The 18,387-nt window shown below is 46.0% G+C and overlaps 1 pseudogene; it reads left to right on the top strand.

Annotated features, from left to right (window-relative positions):
- The first annotated feature begins 16,722 nt into the window (after window positions 1-16,722).
- Window positions 16,723-16,840, top strand: LOC124617432 (annotated as a pseudogene).
- Window positions 16,841-18,387: the final 1,547 nt, after the last annotated feature.

The following is an 18,387-nucleotide window of genomic DNA, read 5'->3' as shown; positions in this document are numbered from 1 at the left end:
GAATCCTGCCTCCGGCACGGATGTGTGTGATGTCCTTAGGTTAGTTAGGTTTAAGTAGTTCTAAGATCTAGGGGACTGATGACCTCAGAAGTTAATTCCTATAGTGCTCAGAGCCACTTGAACCATTTAATTCGTTCAGCATCACCTGATTTAATTCAACTGCTTTTCATTATCATTGTTTTGCTTTAGTTGGATTTCATCTTACATCCACCTTCCACGACATTGTCCATTCTGTTCAACTGTTCCTCCAAGTCCTTTGTTGTCTCTGACAGAATTATAACGTCATTGCCAAACCCTCATGTTTTTATTTCTTCTCTGTGAACTTTAATTCCTTCTCCAAATTTTTCTTTTGTTTCCTTTACTGCTTGCTCAATTTACACACTGTATAACATCTGGGAAAGGCTACAACCCTGTCTCACTCCATTCCTAATCACTGCTGAATACTGATCATTCCTCCTGGCAAACCCTGTATAAGGCTATTATATATACGGAAGGCTTTTGTATACAGGGAAGTGACAAACGCCAAAATATTGAAGTAAAATGATGGAAGACCCGCAGGGGAGCAAAGCAAAAGATAACGATTAACGAGTGAATCGGTGGAATGGTCCATCATTAGTTTGTAACAAGGACAACTGGCAGATAGAAATACATAGGAGTAATTCTAACGAAAAGTAATCCAACCATGGAACTTACTTCACAAAAAAAAAAAAAAAAAAAAAAAAAAAATTCCGATAATTCTTTAACGTTGTTCGTCACTCTACGACTCATATCAGCTTCTCTCAAGATTTGGCACACTCAAACAGGGAGCGCCATATAGACGTTTAACCACCTCCAGCGTCTGACTCTACAAGAGATGCGTCCGGCTTCACGGAGGAGCTTACTCTTGACTAGTTTTCATTTCAATTTCATCTATGGTCTGGGTATGTTTTGTTTTCCATATAACTATCCTTTTTCGTATTCTATTAAGTCAACAGATTTTTAGAGATACTATTTATGTTTAAAATTTGTGTATTCATGTAGAATGTCATGTGAATTTCTTTTTTTTTTTTTGTTCTTTTTGTTTTTGTATGAATATATACTCCTCGTTCTCCGAGAATGTTCATAGTAAGTCCTCTCTATAGCCTGTGTAATATTTCTAACGTAGTTTCAGTTTTCTTGGTTTTATGTTGTTGATTTTTCGGATGTAAACAAAAACTTGACAGATTACGATCTCTGTTTTTAGTGTTTTCCTTAAATCTGGTGTTAATGTTCAAATGTGTGTTAATTCCTAAGGGACGAAACTGCTTAGGTCATCGGTCCCTAGGCTTACACACTACTTAAACTAACTTATGTTAAGAACAACACACACACACACACACACACACACACACACACACACACACACACACACACGTGTGGAATTCGAACCTCCGGCGGGAGGGGCCGCGCGGTCCGTGACATGGCGCCTCAAACCACGCGCCCACTCTACGTGGCTCTGGTGTTAAAATTTCGTCCGGACTGGCAAGTACAGAGACTGTTGCAGTCGTCACAGATGGTTTTGTGTACTCCAGAAGTGCCATATTCTGAGATTGGTTGTGCTTGAACGTAATTTCGTTATGAGATTGTTATTTGTACGAAATGCCAATTGTATGCGTGTGGATTAAAACAGTGCATTGAGTTTAATTGATATTCGTCCTAGGTAAACTGCAGGAATGTTGATTGTCCGTCTTTTGTTAAGGTTCCTCTAGTAAGATGTCATTATGTATCGTGATGGGTTTGCGTTTTGTATGTTTTTTGCATAATTCTGTTACTATATCTAGATCAAAATCATTTTTGTAGGTATGCAACAGTGTTTCCAGAATGATATTTTCACTCTGCAGCGGAGTGTGCGCTGACATGAAACTTCCTGGCAGATTAAAACTGGGTGCCGGGCCGAGACTCGAGCTCTCGGGATCTCATTCTGGAAACATCCCCCGAGCTGAGGCTAAGCCATGTCTCCGCAATATGCTTTCTTTCAGGAGTGCTAGTCCTTCAAGGTTCGCAGGAGAGCTTGTGTAAAGTTTGGAAGGTAGGAGACGATGTACTGGCGGAAGTAGAGCTGTGGATGGTGCGTGAGTCGTGCTTGGGTAGCTCAGTTGCCCAGGTCCCGAGTTCGAGTCTCGGTCCGGCACACAGTCTTAATCTGCCAGGAAGTTTCATGTAACAGTGTTTTCAGTTGTTTTTGTGTAGCTGGTTGTTCTAGAGGTAGCGAGATTACTCTATTAATAATTGAGTGGATGAAGGTATGCTTTCGTGTTTTAGGATGGCAAGAGATGGAATTTATTATATTATCTGTGCTGATACGTTTTCTGTGTAAGTCAAATATGTGGTGGTTCTGGTCCTTGGTAATTTTCAGGTCAAAGTAGTTTACTGAATCATCTGTTTCCAGTTACATAGTAAATTTGGTACTGGGATGGAAGGAAGACTACGTTATTTTGGCAGACTTTGTTCAGAGTTTAGAGAACCGACGTTTGAGGCAGACTGCAGAACAGTTCTACTGCTGCTAACGTACATTTCGTGTATGGACCACGAAGGGGAAGTAAGATAAATTAGGACTAGTACGGAGGCATATAGACGGTCGTTTTCCCCACCGTACATTTGCAGGAGTAACCGAAAAGGAAATATATAGTAGGGGAACATGGTACCTTCCGCCTTCTACCATACGTTGGCTCGCGGAGTATTTTATGTAGATATAGAAGTAGAATGGCCTTAACGTGACAGAAATTTTTTCAAGGTTCCTGGAAAAAGGACAGTGGTTCTGAGGGAAACGGCAACGTCAGCGAAGTACTCTCCGTTACATTCCTCAAGCAGATGTGAGGACAACAACCATACACTGCACCATCGACGGAAACGCTTTGTAGTAAAAGAAAATGTACCAATGATTTTCAAACAAAGTCGGTATTTCCCACTAATGAGCCTGCAAGTTGGGGAGGCTCGGTGACGGGTGCCTGTTGTTGCTATGTGCTAATGGGAAACACTGTGCCCAATCCATTCTGGGGCCGGCACTTAATCAGCCCCACCATCTCTGCTGCAACCCTCCACCCCCTCCCTCACCCCCAACCCCATCACAATTCTGTGGCGCTACGGGACTGTTTATAACAGAAAGCCTGTCCCGCGGAGTGCCAAAACACAGCAGGAATTTGAATATCGGCATAGCAACGTGAATAATGTCGTTTTGAAGTGGACACGCATTCGCGATCATTTTCATAATTTTGTATACAGTCACCTATATTGAGGGGTTCTCGTTTCAGTAGCGGATTAAACTAACGGCGGACGCAAATTTTAGTAAGCGGGATTTTAATTGCTAATAAATTTTCGAGTAAAACCACGTATCACTCGGATCTCATTGCGTTTCATGCTAGAAAGAAATGTAAACACATCGTTTATAACTGTACTCGCTTTAATTACAATGGCGCGACAGGTATTGATTAACTGAATCAATTACAACAAAACGAAATCTCCCATTTGTAGTATTATAACGGTGCTCCGTGGCAAATTCCGCCGGAATATTTATCTTCCATTTATGTCGCATTTCGGTGAGTGGTTATCCGGTGACAAGGTAAAGCGCGCTGGTGTTCTCTTGTCAGCTAGAGTGTGTCCGGCCTGTGACAGCAAGCAAAAAGGGTTGTTGGTGTTTTGTTTACGTAGCTGGAGTGGAAGTCGACACGGATATGGCAGAACGCCGTGATATAAGTCTGCAGCTGTTTCAAGTCGGCAGGGACGGGTTGTCAGAGGGGAGATTCTACGATGTCGTATTCAAATCAGAGAGAGATTTATTTTACGTTCTGTTAATGCTGGACAACAGATTTCCGTAGCCGTTTAGAAAAACCCAAGCACCCGCAGTGGTTTTCAGGAGACGTTCTGAACTGCACGAGAGGTGGAAAAGTCCCTCCGGGGACAATTGTGAAGGACTTGCTAGGTATTGGGGGTCAGAAATTACCAGCTACTAGGCGCAACCACGTTCGGAAAATAGAAATGTTACTTGTATTGTGTAAAGGTACACATTAGTGACGTTGATGATTCACGCAACATAGTCGATTTGGGAATACACAACCCATTTTCAGACCCATCTGGAAAACTGGTCCCATCTACATCAAATGGTTCAAATGGCTCTGAGCACTAAAGGACTTAACATCTGAGGTCATCTGTCCCCTAGAACCTAGAATTGCTTAAACCTAGCTAACCTAAGGACATCACACACATCCATGCCCGAGGCAGGATTCGAACCTGCGACCGTAGCGGTCGCGCGGTTCCAGACTGAAGCACCTAGAATCGCTCGGCCACACTGGCCGGCCCCATCTACATATATTCAGTGAAATATTTCCTTATCTGGATAGCCGATCACCACTAGTGTGCTGACATATCAGTTTACCAGTTTTCAAAAGGTTTCAATATGTACGGACCTCAAACGGACGTATGAGCGTACCAAGAAAACCGAATTGAAGAGGTTTTTCGTATACAGTCCACCCGTAAAATACCACAGTTCAACTAACGGATCTAAGAATCCGAAGGCAACACGAATCTATCTCGAGGAATATTATTCAAATTCTTATCCGGATCGACCGAGAGAGGTGGCGCAGTGGTTAGCGCACTGGACTCGCATTTAGGAGGACGACGGTTCAAACCCGCGTCCGTATATCGCCTCGGGAAAATGGCGGGATGGTTCCTTTGAAAGGACACGGCCGATTTCCTTCCCCGTCTTCCCCTAAAGCCGAGCTTGTGCTCCGTTTCCGATGACCTCGTTGTCAACAGCACGTTAAACACTAATCTCCTGCTCCCTTACCCAGATTGGCAAAAACAAACAAATAAAAATACTGAGTTTCAGTGAAGTCGTGTTGCAAATGAGGTGCCTGTCAAGCAGGTTTGTTTTTGGCACCAGATACAGAACAGAATTTATATCGCCTGTGTACATCAAAGACTAAATGGTTCAAATGGCTCTGAGCACTATGCGACTTAACTTCTGAGGTCATCAGTCGCCTAGAACTTAGAACTAATTAAACCTAACTAACCTAAGGACATCACACACATCCATGCCCGAGGCAGGATTCGAACCTGCGACCGTAGTCCTCAGTACTGCTCGAGTGTCTGGAATCCGCACCAGGCCAGATTAAGGGAAGCTATCGAAGTAATTCAGAGGCGGGACCTACTGGCGATCAACACTGAACCGAGATTTATTTCAAAGAATATTCTTAAGAATTTATTTTATTTCCTTGCGATTCATCAAGAACATCAACACATTTAATCACACCATGTAAGCATGGAAGTAGGTGCCAGGGAGTAACTGATGAAATCATAACCAAATTCCTTTTAACACATGGGAATTTTATTGACTTTAATAGTGCCTAAAAGCATTTTTTAAAAGAAACAGATTCAAAACTATATTCAGAAAGCACCCTCTAAATATAAAAGTTACAATTTATTCAGAGGCAGAAAGAAACAAGTTTTGACTGTATGAAATTTCGAACAGAGAACCTTGCAGCACCCTTTTGATACGGCCGTAGTTATGACCGCTCACAACAGCCCCTGAAAGACTACACTGGTGCAATGTGCAACACACCAGATAACTTTAAACTAAAAGTTTTAACAATTTACACAAGCACACAAACTACGCACCCCCCGTAGGAGGGATGGAAATGGTTCAAAACACTAACAATCAAAATATTAAAAATGGTTCAAATGGCTCTGAGCACTATGGGACTCAACTGCTGTGGTCATAAGTCCCCTAGAACTTAGAACTACTTAAACCTAACTAACCTAAGGACATCACGCACATCCATGCCCGAGGCAGGATTCGAACCTGCGACCGTAGCGGTCGTGCGGTTCCAGATTGTAGCGCCTTTAACCGCTCGGTCACTCCGGCCGGCTCAAAATATTAACCTTGCCACCGAAGGTGCAACTTGATTTTAACTTCTAAGAAAAGTTTTACGGTGAAAGGGTGGCAACTTTATATACTAAAATGATCATTTAAATAAAAGCCCATGAAATACAATCTTATATAAAATTCTACAAGGTTGGCCAAACAAAAGTTAAGATGCTCTACAGTACACAGATACCGCCTCCCAAGATCATAGGCAATAATGTCAAAGTTTACAAAGATCAAAACATTTCAGGTATTAGGCTGTTACACTCCAAGCAATAAATTCCTTAACACACCAAATCCGACAAACATGACAGAGGCAGCTACTAACGTACGGTAGATTGATAGGGAGATTACCGAACAACCCGAACCGTAGGTTGCTCTAACCCGCCCCTACTCCACAACGGAAAAAGGCAAACGCAGAAGAATGGTGGGACGACCCCAAAGCAAAACGGCTGGTTACCTCACCAAGAAAACAAGTAGAATTTAACAAGAGTAAATCAAACAACATATCATCAATCACTTAACTTCTAATAAACTGCGATTTCTCGAGAAGACCTGGCGCAGCACCCCCAAATCGCTCTCCCGAATCGTCCGCTGCCAGCCGCTTCAACGGACGCAGGAAGGCGCGCCGATCTCCCGTCTCACGGCGTCGCAGCTCGCACCGTCCAGACTGATGTCGTGGGTTGACTCCTGTTGTTCTCGTGTCGACCGCGAAGTCACTACCCCTCACTATACGCGCGGCCCACTGGACTCACGTGGTGACCTCACATGCGTCGACGCTCAAGACGGACCAGTCATCTTGTGTCTCAGTGCACGACAGACCAACCGATCGATCCAACCGCCAATCACCGTTGCCTGAGTAAACTCGAGCAGACTGGCGGCCTAACGCGCAGACTCAGATGCGGCAACTAAGCCCCGACCGCGCGACCACTCGCTGAGTTCTCTTACTGGCGGAGTGGAAAGACTCTCATTTTGCTGGCTTTAAAGGTTGATCCGGACGACAGACATACTAGCACTCCGAACGACAGAGACTAACTGTCTAACAAATGTGGACGAGAGAAAGACTAGCAAGCTGGGGACGAGAGACTCAGCCAGACTCATCCTTTGGCGAGCTCATAGCGCTCCTTAAATGCACGTGAACAGGCAACCTTTCTCCTTTCCCACAAGAGGGAGACACCAAAGCTGCGATTGCCACAGCGGCGCCACCGCCAGAAACGGAAGACGACTGCTTCACACTACGCGCTGCGGCGCTCTCTTCAAAACAGCAGTTTTTAGCACGACTCAAACACGCAAGTATTACGCATGTGCTTCGGGAAGTGAAATGAGAATCTCTGGATGGAAGACGACGTTCGTTTCGAGGTACGCTACACAGAGATTTTGGAGAACCAGCATTTGAAGCTGACTGTGGTACGATGAAACCGTCGCCAAAGAACATTTAGTGCAAGAACCACGAACATAAGAAAAATTAGGGCTCGTACGGAAGCACATAGACAGTCTTTTTTCCTCGGTCTCTTGGAACAGGAAAGGAAGTGACTAGCAGCGGTCCAATGTACCCTGCGCCACGCACCGTACGGTGGTTTGCGTAATGTGTGTGTAGCTGTAGATGTATGCCGGATGACGGTTTTAGCTGTTTAGTAGTGAAAGTGGCGCCATTAATTATCCTCAGGCGCGTCTAATTTGCGCTTTGGAACGCCACGGTGCTATCAAGTGAGCCACTGCCCACTTAACTGTACGCTGAGGGAGGCTGCAAGAGTCCCCTACTCCAGCGGTGACTGACTTCGGGGAAGAGGCCCATCACAGCACGGCGCTGCGCCGCTTGAACCAGAAGGGCCCTGTCCGCCGCTGCTCCTCGTCGGTGAAGGAGCGGCTTCCGAGCCATCGGGCAGCAGAGACGCTGTGGTCCGTGGATCCATTAGAGGCAGCCGTCCATCACGGCCAACGAGAATGACCGACAGTAGGGGCAGGGGCGCGGAGCGATGATTGCGCCACAAATCTCCGCACAGCAGGTGGCTGGCCGCGCCGTGACCGCGAGAAGCGGAGGCAGCACTCGTGTGCCGTTACCGCAGTACGGAGGAGCGGCTGCCGCACTGCACCCACATTTTCAAGCAGGGCAGTTGAAAAACAAATCCTGGCATCCAGATTTTGGTTCTCCGTGGTATGCCTAAAATCTCTACAGGAAAATTCTGGGACGGTGAGTTTGAAAGGACACGGCCGATCCCCTTCCCCAAACAACTCGTCACGACCGATAATTTAAAAAATTTGCGCTTTGAGATGACACTGGTACGTCTATTATTCTCAATCCACGGTCCAGTCCCATTAACGTGAGCACCGCCAATGTTTGACGTCACATGCAATAAGGACTCACAGACGGCAGCACTAGCAGTGGAGGGTATACAGGGTGGTCCATTGATAGTGACCGCGCCAAAATCTCACGAAATAAGCATCAAACGAAAAAACTAACTCGTCTAGCTTGAAGGGGGAAACCAGATGGCGCTATGGCTGGCCCGCTAGATGACGCTGCCATAGGTCAAGCAGATATCAACTGCGTTTTTTTTAAATAGGAAGCCCCATTTTTTATTACGTATTCGTGTAGTATGTAAAGAAATATGAATGTTTTAGTTGGACCACTTTTTTCGCTTTGTGACAGGTGGTAATGTAATAGTCACAATGTAATAGTCACAATGTAATAGTCACAAACGTATAAGTACGTGGTATCACGTAACATTCCGCCAGTGCGGACGGTATTTCCTTCGTGATACATTGCCCCTGTTAAAATGGACCGTTTACCAATTGCAGAAAAGATCGATATCGTGTTAATGTATGGCTACTGTGATCAAAATGCTCAACGGGCGTGTGCTATGTATGCTGCTCGATATCCTGGACGACATCATCCAAGTGTCCGGACCGTACGCCGGATAGTTACGTTATTTAAGCAAACAGGAAGTGATCAGCTACATGTGAAACGTCAACCACGACCTGCAACAAATGATGATGCCCAAGTAGGTCTTTTAGCTGCTGTTGCGGATAATCCGCACATCAGTAGCAGACAAATTGCGCGCGAATCGGGAATCTCAAAAACGTCGATTGCACCCATACCATATTTCTCTGCACCAGGAATTGAATGGCGACGACTTTGAACATCGTGTACAGTTCTGCAATTGGACACAAGAAAAATTACGGGACGATGACAGAATTTTAGCACGCGTTCTATTTAGCGACGAAGCGTCATTCACCAACAGCGGTAACGTAAACATGCATAATATGCACTATTGGGCAACGGAAAATCCACGATGGCTGCGACAAGTGGATCATCAGCGACCTTGGTGAGTTAATGTATGGTGCGGCATTATGGGAGGAAGGATAATTGGCTCCCATTTTATCGATGGCAATCTAAATGGTGCAATGTATGCTGATCTCCTACGTAATGTTCTACCGTTGTTACTACATGGCAGAATGTCGATGTACTTCCAACATCATGGATATCCGGCACATAGCTCGCGTGTGGTTGAAGCGGTATTGAATAGCATATTTCATGACAGGTGGATTGGTCGTCGAAGCACCATGCCATGCCCGCACGTTCACCGGATCTGACGTCCCCGGATTTCTTTCTGTGGGGAAAGTTGAACTTCGCACTTGCCCGGGAACACCAATGTTCTAGGTATCTTTACGCGCTCATTCTAGGCTAGGAACTGTGAAGTACGACTTGACGCGATCGACGGAAATACTGCGCAACACATCTGCACAAAACTTCATCCGATTTTCACTATGGTTTTAATTTCGTGACCTATAGGACCTTGAAAAACATTAGCCCTCGTAATATCTGGTGGAACGATTCTTACCCAATAGCGAACTTTATCAGGTGATGTCGGTCCCACAGAACCAGTGATGAGTCGATATATTCCCATCAGAAAAGTGTTAACTTGCTGAATAGGAGTGGATCTGTACCAAACAGGGAAATGCCGATCTTTCTAATACAGAAGCAGCTTTATGAAGTAGTAGTGGATAATAAACAGTATTTGTAGTCGGTGGTTGAAGTTTTGTCATGTCAGAACAAATAATTATTTAAATAAACATGCATTTTTAATATACCGCGATTTAAAATTGGAATGAAAAGTATAAAATGATTTCTCCTAGCCCTGTACAAATTCCTAACCCCATTCGGATAGTCCTGAAAATCTGTGTTTGTGAATTTTTAATAGCTATGAAAATACTGATAAGACAGAAAAAAACATGGGGTCCATGCATTAGATAATAGTAAGGAAGTGAAATATTCATGCATCTGTTAGTAAGTACTGTAATAGAGAGGTGGTGGACTTTCATGACTTTATTATACACTCCATGTGCCCCACGTTTTTCGTTGAAAATCTTAGAACTATTTTCATAACTTTTGGAAATTCGTCAACACAGTTTTTCAAGGCTATCTGTGTGGGGTTAGGAATCTTTATAGGGCTAGATGCAATTGTTTAATGCTTTTTAGTCCTGTTTAAAAACGTGGTATATTCAAAATTAATTTTAAACTATGATTTTCTGATTTTTAGTCTTGTGTCTTTGAAATTTTTCAATCGATGTCGAACGTTTTGATGAGATTGCAACAGAGACATGAGATAAATTTATACAATTTCTGTGTAACTGATTCAGCCAGTATATTGCTTCCTCCTATGTATTTACTGTCATGAGACAATGAAAACACAACTCCAATAAATTGAGGTAATATTACATTGTCATACAATTAAGAGCTTTGTGTAAAATTTCAAGTGTCTAATTCATCGTGAAGTTAGTTTAAAAATGAAGTCAAAATTTGTGCTGGACGGACAGACAGGAAAACACTAAATAAAAATTTCCCAGGCGACATTTGATACGTTTATTTGCCAAACTTGATGATTTTACCGCTCAAAACATGACGTAACACTTGCTGCTCGGAATGGGAATGTAGCATCTGCGGTAACGATCAGTTTCGCACGAGTCGTACGTAGCGTAGTGATTTAGCAGGTCGGTGGCGGGGCATTACTCTGGCGAGACGGAGATTTACGGCCGCTTTCGCTGCGCCGGAGGTCGCCCGGGCGGCCGCGAGATGCAGCGGAGGAAACGGACGCCTGGCACGCCACGCACTCTGGCCAACTCGGAAAGAGCGCCACAAATCTAGCGCCTGTCCGCGCGACTTCTCCGCAACTTGGCCATTCAGTTCAGCGCCGATCCCCGCGGGATAAAATACCGCCCCGCGCCCACCTGAGCGGCCTTCTGCCGACCCCGGGGCCTGCTCACTTCAGAATTTCCCTCCTACCTGTCTCTGAGGACCCCGTCGCCAAAGTACAGTCACGGAATCACGAGTTCGGCAACTCGGAGTTCGCTGCATCCCATTGCGACTACACACGGCCACTTTCGAGTGGTGGCCGCACTGTGAGCGCGTACTGTGGCTGCTAAGGGCAAAAAAAGACTGCCACGGTTCTGCATACGCTAGCATCAGCGCCAGTACATTTTACTGAGTTGCGGCGGAACTTACAGTGATTTCCATGATAATAATTCGCGTTCAACTGCCCGCTATTCAAATGTTGATGACAATCGGTACTGTGTTAGGTACACTACTGGCCATTAAAATTGCTACACCACGAAGATGACATGCTACAGACGCGAAATTTAACCGACAGGAAGAAGGTGCTCTGATATGCAAATGATTAGCTTTTCAGAGCATTCAGACAAGGTTGACGCCGGTGGCGACACATACAACGTGCTGACATGAGGAAAGTTTCCAACCGATTTCGCATACACAAACACCAGTTGACCGGCATTGCCCGGTGAAACGTGATGCCTCGTGTAAGGAAGAGAAATACCTACCATCACGTTTCTGACTTTGATAAAGGTCGGATTGTAGCCTACCGCGATTGCGGTTTATCGTATCGCGACATTGTTGCTCGCTTTAGTCGAGATCCAATGACCGTTACCAAAATATGGAATCGGTGGGTTCAGGAGGGTACCACGGAACGCCGCGCTGGATCTCAACGGCCTCGTATCACTAGCAGTTGAGATGACCGGCATCTTATCCGCATGGCTGTAACGGATCGTGCAGCCACGTCTCGATTCCTGAGTCAACAGATGGGGACGTTTGCAAGACAACAACCATCTGCACGAACAGTTCGAAGACTTTTGCAGCAGCATGGACTATCAGCTCGGAAAGCATGTCTGCGGTTACCCTTGACGCTACATCACAGACAGGAGCGCCGGCCGGAGTGGCCGTGCGGTTCTAGGCGCTACAGTCTGGAGCCGAGCGACCGCTACGGTCTCAGGTTCGAATCCTGGCTCGGGCATGGATGTGCGTGATGTGCCTAGGTTAGTTAGGTTTACTTAGTTCCAAGTTCTGGGCGACTGATGAACTCAGAAGTTAAGTAGCATAGTGCTCCGAGCCATTTGAACCATTTTTGAACAGACAGGAGCGCCTGCAATGGTGTACTCAACGACGAACCTGGGTGCACGAATGGCAAAACGTCATTTTTTCGGATGAATCCAGGTTCTGTTTACAGCATCATGATGGTTGCATCCGTGTTTGGCGACATCGCAGTGAACGCACATTGGAAGCGTGTATTCGTCACCGCCATACTGGCGCATCACCCGGCGTGATGGTATGGGGTGCCATTCGCTACACGTCTCGGTCACCACTTGTTCGCATTGACAGTGGACGTTACATTTCAGATGTGTTACGACCCGTGGCTTTACTCTTCATTCGATCCCTGCGAAACCCTACATTTCAGCAGCATAATGCACGACCGCATGTTGCAGGTCCTGTATGGGCCTTTCTCGATACAGAAAAAGTTCGACTGCTGCCCTGGCCAGCACATTCTCCAGATCTCTCACCAACTGAAAACGTCTGGTCAATGATGGCCGAGCAACTGGCTCGTCACAATACGCCAGTCACTACTCTTGATGAGCTGTGGTATCGTGTTGGAGCTGCATGGGCAGCTCTGTTTGACTCAATGCCCAGGCGTATCAAGGCCGTTATTACGGCCAGAATTGGTTGTTCTGGGTACTGATTTCTCAGGATCTATGCACCCAAACTGCGTGAAAATGTTACCACATGTCAGTTCTAGTATAATATATTTGTCCAGTGAATACCCGTTTATCATGTGCATTTCTTCTTGGTGTTGCAAATTTAATGGCCAGTAGTGTATTACGTTATCATGGCAGCGCAGGCTAATCAAGTCAATGTACAAGCACGTCGCATGCATGCGCTACTGCCATACAGACTGGACCCGAGCTACTGACGTAACTGTCGGGAATTAACTTTCGACAGAAGTCGTGAATTTTCGACAATACTCGATTACATATCGTTATTTCTTCAAATAACTTAGGGGAATGTAGTCGTGTAATATACTTAGGTTGGAACTTAAATAGTGGCATTACTGCTGTGGAGACACTATGTAATGGAATCTACTATTGTCGTTGATAGCACACGTATTGGCATACCTACCTCACCTTCGAGCAAATGAACTCGCCCGTCCTACGTCACCAACGTGCGCACAATCGAGGGAAACAGAGTCACTTGTGAGCGAGCGGTCTAACGTAACGGTGTCACTATGGTGATGGTGTTATCCTAACGCATTACGTTCCTGCACGGCAGACCGTCAATGCACGATATTACTGTTCGTTTTTGGAGCATCACCTGACAAGCTTTGCGAAAGAAGCGGCGACACTTTGCGCAACCCACCAATCATTGTGCACGACAATGCGAGGGCGCATACAGCGCAAACTGTGGGTGCTCTGTTCGGTCGATGGGACTGGGAAGTACTGCATCATCCACCATAGTCCCCAGACGTAAGTCCTTGTGACTTTGATTTGATTCCGAAGATGAAGGAACCACCTCGTGGCATTCGCTTCAGAACCATTCCAGAGATTCGACTGGCAGTAGACAGCTCCATTCGCACCATCAACAGAAATACTACGCCTTCCACATCGCTGGCAACGGGTTCTACACAACGCTGGTGACTGCTTTGAAGGACACTAACAGGTGCAAACATGTAATTCTTCTGTATCGGTTGTGAATAAATAGTTGCCACTATTTAGGTTCCAACTCTCGTACTTGACAACAGCCGATATTTCGAAAGGTGAAAATCCCGTTAGTTTCAAAGTACAAATGCAACGAGAGATCACTATGACTGGCAATTAAAACTCTCGGTGGACGGGGTTGCTCTCTTGATGGGCTGCGAGGAGTGGCCGTGCGGTTAGAGGCACTACGTCACGAATTGCGAGGTTCGAGTCCTCCTTCGGGCATGGGTGTATGTGTTGTCCTTGGCATAAGTAGTTTAAGTGATGTGTAAATCTAGGGACCGATGACCTCAGCAGTTTGGTCCCTTAGAAATTCACACACATTTGAACATCCCTTAATGGGACTATCCCAGTAACTGATAATTCGTGTTGTGTGTTGTTATACACATGACCGATTCCGAGACAGTGCTCTGGAATCGCACATTTGCTAGGCTGTTACTAGAGTGTGTGGTGCGTATCGTCTATACATCGGCAATCCTACGGTCGTAATGATCTGACACTAATGTGTGACACATCACAACTGCAGAGGATACGGTAGACATCCGTCTTACCCAAACCAAGATCACCATTTTCTTTGGTGAGGAGGGGGCTGAGCCGGCCGCTGTGACCGAGCGGTTCTAGGCGCTTCAGTCTGGAACCGCGCGATCGCTTCGGTCGCAGATTCGAATCCTGCCTCGGGAATGGATGTGTGTGATGTCCTTAGGTTAGTTAGGTTTAGGTAGTTCTAAGTTCTAGGGGACTGATGACCTCAGATGTTGAGTCCCATAGTGCCTAGAGCCATTTGAACTATTTAGGGGGGCTGACATCATCAGTCTTCCAAGTGGTTTGTTGCTGTCAGCCAAGAATTCCTATTCAGCTACAACCTCTTCATCTCAGAACAGCGTCTGCACTTAACATTTTCATTCGTATCTTTGCTTCCCTGTACTGTTTTTACCCTCGATAACGCCCTCAAATAGCTTGGGAGCAATTCCTTAGTGATTATTTAGAAAGCACAGTCGTGGTCGTGGTCGTGCATAAGTTGTTACTTTTTGTTTCTGAATGACCGGTTTAGATCTGTTACAGAGCTTATCATCAGATCTATATTCTTTGGCGGTAGCAGGAATCCTGACGAGGAGCAGGCCCGTCCGTGCTGTCGTTGAGTAAACTGCTCTGTTCTCAATGCCGACGGGCCTGCTGCACGTCAGGGATTTCTGCTAGCACCAAGGAATACAGATCTGATGATGGTCTCTGTAGCGGATCGAAACCGGTCATGCATAAATAAAAAGTAAAAGCTTATACGCGACGACGACTGTATTTACTAAATACATTATAATACTGTTAAGTCACTGTTTCCTGGAACAAAGTTCCAAAATTCGGTAATGACTTAACACAGGCCCTATGATCCTCTCCCTTCTTCTTTTCACTGCTGTGAACATGTTCCTCACCTCGCAGATTCTGCGCAGGACATCTTCATTCATTATCAGTCTATATAATCCTTAACATCCTTCTGCGGCAGCGCATCTCAAACACTTCGGTTTTCTTCTTTTCCAGTTTCTCCCCACTGTCCCCATGATGGTTTAGAGATCCTAAAAATACCGTAATCTAAGACGGTTGCCGAAAACACACACTTCAAACTATGTTTTTTTCTGAATATAAAGAGTTCTTTGGCAAACGCTATCACCGTCAGACGAAAAAGCTGCGGAGTTAGGGTGCTACCACATTACTCCCACCACTCACCCAGTTCACCTGATTTCATGGTTAATGAATATCTCACATGATTCAGGGTTGAATCACCTCACTTCATTCACAGTTAATCAATATCTCACCAGATTGACGGTTAATCACTCTCTCACCAGATTCACAGTTGACGAATGCCTGGTCAATGGTGGCAGAGCAACTGGCTCGTCACAATACGCCAGTCACTACTCTTGATGAACTGTGGTATCGTGTTGAAGCTGCATGGGCAGCTGTATCTGTACACGCCATCCAAGCTCTGTTTGACAATGCCGAGGCGTATCAAGGCCGTTATTACGGCCAGAAGTGGTTGTTCTGGGTACTGACTTCTCAGGAACTATGCACCCAAATTACGTGGAAATGAAATCACATGGCAGTTCTAGTATAATATATTTGTCCAGTGAGTACCCGTTTATCATCTGCATTTCTTCTTGGTGTAGCAATTTTGATGGCCAGTAGTGTAGAAGGAAATACACAGTTGTGTTTTGCTTGATTTGGACGTATGGCCACGTCGATATTCAGCTGTGCCTGTGGAATTTCGGCGCAAGTGATGGACAGCGCGCAGTGCAGGCAGAGCGGCCAGTGGCGTGCACAACACAGGCAGACAGATAGCAGCGGCGGGGTGGAAGAGGAGAGCGCGCGCCCGGAAGAGTGACAGCGGGGAACCACAGCAGCAGCACAGCAGCAGCCGGCGCACCCGCACGACTGATTGACGTAATTGAGAAACTTGGCGCCCGCGCGCCAGATGGCGGGCCGAACCGACGCCGGCGGCACACACACACACACACACACACACACACACACACACACACACCTACTGCATTTCACACGCGCGGCCACAGAGGGCGTCACCATCAGCGGATTCTGACACCACCTTGTCCGCGACCAGCACATGCAATTCACTTTACACCATCTCTTTCACTTCCACTGGTTTTAGTTTTCAAGCAATGACAGTGAAAGTTACGTAGTACAAGTTTTCACAGTGAATTTATTGGGCAAGTCAGAAAAAATTACAAACTGTGAATGAAATGACTCAGTTTTCGGTTTTCTGATTTTATCCTTGTGTATCAATATAATCTCTGTTATTTCGTACAGCAGGCAACGGCCTTGCCGCAGTGGATACACCGGTTCTCGTGAGATCACCGAAGTTAAGCTCTGTCGGGCATGGTCGGCACGTGGATGGGTGACCATCCAGGCCGCCATGCGCTGTTGCCATTTTTCGGGGTGCACTCAGCCTCGTGATGCCAATTGAGGAGATACTCGACCTAATAGCAGCGGCTTCGGTCGAGAATACCGTCTTACGACCGGGAGAGCGGTGTGCTGACCCCACGCCCCTCCTATCCGCATCCTCCTCCGAGGATAACACGGCGGTCGGATGGTCTCGATAGGCCACTCGTGGCCTGAAGACGGAGTGCTTTATTTCATACAGCGCAGGTTGTTAAAATTGCGTCATCGAGACGGATAGCAAACATAGATAATTTACTAACTGTGCGTATTTAGTACAGCGAGAAGAGTACACTACTAAATTTTTAGATGATTCGGGGTTGTACAGGGTGCGAAAATTAGAACACGATGTTGCAAAATTACCTCTAACCCTTGTGGGCATCTAGTCGAACTGAGCCTGGACAACAGAAGTGGTGCGAAATCCCGTAGTGTTTCAAACTCTGCTTCTATCTTACTCGCTAGCAAGAAGTTTCGAGCCAACCTGTAGACAACACAAGACTATATGAAGGGCTTATTTCAATGGTGGTTCTTTTGTGTTAGCAGACGAGCAAACACCGTGTTACGAGTGGAGGGCCAAATGCACGCGTTTTAGTTCACGCAGGCTGGCATGAAGAGGGAAGAACTACACTGACGTGAGGTCTGGAACATGACAAGGAATCAAAAAGCGGACATAATTAGTTTGATACTTAACTTTAATCTATTAATGATGAACATCGCTCTTGACGGTACATGATTCGCAATATTATCTGTTCAGAATACATTCTTGAAGTAATTATACTAACTGAATATGGCGCCTTGCTAGGTCGTAGCAAATGACGTAGCTGAAGGTTATGCTAAACTGTCGTCTCTGCAAATGAGAGCGTATTTTGTCAGTGAACCATCGCTAGCAAAGTCGGCTGTACAACTGGGGCGAGTGCTAGGGAGTCTCTCTAGACTAGACCTGCCGTGTGGCGGCGCTCGGACTGCAATCACTGATAGCGGGTCCGACGTATACTAACGGACCGCGGCCGATTTAAAGGCTACCACGTAGCAAGTGTGGTGTCTGGCGGTGACACCACAGGTACACACCCATTTTTGTTCATTTTGAGATACAGAGTCCTAAAGATAAATGAGCGCTGAAAAATGAGCGCTGGATGAGGGATCAGGAGAACACTCCCAACACCCTTTCTATCGATGTAGTGCAGGATAGCAGGCGCCTTGCCACGGTTCGTGCGGCTCTCCTGTTGGAGGTTCGAGTCCTCCCTCAGGCGTGGGTGTGTGCGTGTGCGTGTGTTGTCGATTGAGTATTGTGTAAGCCCAGGGACCCCAGCAGTTTGATCCCGTTGAACTTACCGCTACCACCTACTGTCCTAATTAATAGCTACAAAAATCAGCGGTAATAGCGTTGAAAGGGAAGCAGTGGTTGGGAAAGGAGTGAGACAGGGTTGTAGCCTCTCCCCGATGTTATTCAATCTGTATATTGAGCAAGCAGTAAAGGAAACAAAAGAAAAATTCGGAGTAGGTATTAAAATTCATGGAGAAGAAGTAAAAACTTTGAG

This window comes from Schistocerca americana, chromosome 5, assembly GCF_021461395.2.
Source record: "Schistocerca americana isolate TAMUIC-IGC-003095 chromosome 5, iqSchAmer2.1, whole genome shotgun sequence".
NCBI lineage: Eukaryota > Metazoa > Arthropoda > Insecta > Orthoptera > Acrididae > Schistocerca > Schistocerca americana.
This window is presented reverse-complemented; position numbering and strand designations above follow the sequence as displayed.